Below are 3,280 nucleotides of genomic sequence, written 5' to 3'. Positions count from 1 at the left end.
CACACACACACACACACACACACCATTTTCAAGGAGTTAATGTGACTAGATTGACAGGTGTTGAAGATTCCGGTGCTGCATACCTACCTGAAAGAGAATTGATATGAGCAGCGTCCGGTATAACAGTACTAACTTCTTCACGTTATTTATTGTTTCTCTCTCTCTCTCTCTCTCTCTCTCTCTCTCTCTCTCTCTCTCAGACGACTTTACTCAGCTTAAGAATAGTATTACAAGTGAGGAGGTGGACTTAATCTCCAGTAACCCCATTAGTTCGACGGTGTAATTAAAAATATTCTTTAGTACCTTCAGACGATTATATTCCTTTTTTTTTTTTTTAATTACTGAAGGAATTAATGGATGTATCTAACCCCTCCTGTTCTGAAAAGCTCCCTTGAACTCAGTACTAATGTCTAGAAATAGTAAGATTGAGATTTAAAAAAAAATCGTCTAGGAATAGCAAGATTAAAGTAAGAAAAACATAATTGGATTGAAATGGTAAGAAAAATATTGCAACACTGCGGCGAAGAGAAATCGGAGTGAGTTAGTGAGAGGTGTGCAGTCGATGACGTGCTAAGCCTTTGACTCCACCCTATTGAGGGAGACAGTGTATTGTATGTAGGCCTCTCCCCCCTTCCCCCTCTGTGTGTGTGTGTGTGTGTGTGTGTGTGTGTGTGTGTGTGTGTGTGTGTGTGTGTGTGTGTGCGCGCGCGCGCGCTTGAAGGATTAAAAAAAGTAAATAATGTAATCTAATAATAGATGGCATAGGAAAGGGTATGTGAAATAGACGTGTGTTAAAGGGAAGATGACTAAGGAAAGTGTGTGAGATAAAGAAAAGTGGGTAGTCGTGTGAAGGGTGAGATTACTAGGGGAAGAATGTGTCAGAGAAAGAATAAGAGGTTGTTGTGTGAAAAGAAAGAAAAAAAAAATAGATCTGTTTGAGAGAGAGATGAAGATAGGAAGGTTAAAAAATATATAACGCGAAAATATAAGCATGACAAAGCAAGGAGCTTACGTTAGAAAAATTATAAAGTTTAAATTGCTGTTGAACTTAGTTGCATACCATGTCACTCTCTCCCACGGAATAGGAGTAGGTCATGGGAAGAGGTGAGGTGGGAGGGGTGGCGGGGAGAGTGATGGTGGTAGTAGTAGTTGTTCCCTAGGCAGTCTGGCCGAACAGCCCCGAGTGATGGTGGTTGATTGTGGTGTTGATGGGAGTGGTGATGGTTGTCTTAATGTGGTGTTGATGGCAATGTTGATGGTTGTTGTTATGTGGTGGGTGATGATGGTAGTGATGGCTGTGGTGATGGTGGTGGCTGTCGTGATGTGGTGGTAGCGATGGTGGTGATAGTGATGGTAGTGGTGATGGTTGTAATGTGATGGGTGATGGTAGTAGTGGTAGTGGCGGTGGTGATTTGATGGTGATGATAAAATGGTGATGGTTGTCGTAATGAGGTGGGTGATGACGGTAGTGTTGGTGGTAGTGATGATGGTAGCTTTGATGGTGTTCCTAGTAATACCAATAGTGTTGATATGGTGGTGATGATGGTGAGGGATGGAAAGAGGTATTTACACTAACAATCAATAATCCGTTTACAGATCTGGGACTGCGAACTAACAAGTTGAAATTACAGCCCTTTCATCTCGCATCATTATTAGTTGCTGATAAGACTCTGCAAGATCACATTAGGTTTTAGCACAGTTCCGGGACAGTGTAAAAGAACTATTGACTGTGGCTGCATTTCGATGGTGATGATGATTGATGATGACTGATACAACGATTGAAGAATGGGCTGTGATGATAGTGGGTTATGTGGTAAACTAAGAATGCCGACGAATTTATTGAGATGGTGTATGCAAAAGTAATGATGATGGTGATATAAGAAGGCTGAAGAATAAATTATGATGGAGAGAGAGAGAGAGAGAGAGAGAGAGAGAGAGTGAGAGAGGCTTGTAATGATGATGGCAGATATCCACACAAACCAGGTCAAACCCTCGTAAGGTCAACCTACCTATGACCTCATTCTCTCTCTCTCTCTCTCAAGACGAATCTCATGTTTATATTAGGCTGTAACTGTCGTATATATCGTTAATTATGTTTTTTGTTCCATTTTCTTTTGTAGTATGCCTGTGTGATATCATTATGTATTTTATTATGTAGTATATGAGATTTATATGTATTTTTTTCTCTTCCACGTTTCTAATACTCTTCATTTTACGTGTAGGGCACACACACACACACACACACACACACACATATATATATATATATATATATATATATATATATATATATATATATATATATATATATATATATAATCAGTGTATTTTGATTGTTTCTGTTTGGTGTTTGCGTCGTAATGTATCTGTTACCTGATGCCTAATGCCAGAGTTCATCCAAAGTGGCCGGAATCATTACCAGTGCCTCTGATTTTTTGGGTGGACACACTGTAATGGAGACCTACTTTACTTGCACAGTTTCTTTATTCTAAAACCTTTTCTTCTTGGTGTTTTTCTATTCCTTCACCAATTAACTTTTAAGCTTCATACAAGTGTTGTTTGGGCAGTTACCTCCTGACGCATTTCAGTTTTCGTATTTAACCCTTTTTAAAGGGTTTTATGGGGTCAGTGGTCAAACCATACAAACATTAATTTTGGGATCCTGTGTTCTTGAATCCTTCTTAATAATTATGGCAGTTTGCTTGTCATTGCTGCCATGTAGATCTGTGGAGACCATCCAGCATTCTCTTGGGAATGTTGGCAGGCTTTTTTGTACACGTGTGTGTGTGTGTGTGTGTGTGTGTGTGTGTGTGTGTGTGTGTGTGTGTGTGTGTGTGTGTGTGTGTGTGTTTTCAGGCGTATAAGGCGTATGATACTTTCATACACCGTGTGTGGCGATGCGGTTGGCATAATTACACATACAGACTGTATAGGACTAACTAACTCATTATTTACTGGTGTTGGTGCCTGTTGGTCGTGTTACCCGTTCGCCATTCCATTTTTTTTTTATTTTTTATTTTTTTTAGGAGGGGGGAGGTTTATAGAAATGTACACGTAATTACATGTACCGTGTAACTAATGTACCGTATTATCATTGTTGTAGGTATTTGCTCGTGTGCGTATGCTTAGCCTGATATTCAGACGTTTTTTTTAAGTCTGTTTTTAACATATGTTCAGTTAATTTTATAATAATACCCTGTAACCTATAATCAGTCACTGTTGCAGGTGCGTCCGTGTTTTTTATAATCATTTTCCATAAATGTAACCCTTTTTAACCTAC

Source organism: Coenobita brevimanus, chromosome 51 (genome assembly GCF_032717465.1).
Source record: "Coenobita brevimanus isolate Jiangsu-jjx chromosome 51, ASM3271746v2, whole genome shotgun sequence".
NCBI lineage: Eukaryota > Metazoa > Arthropoda > Malacostraca > Decapoda > Coenobitidae > Coenobita > Coenobita brevimanus.
Note: the sequence above shows the minus strand (reverse complement) of the source record.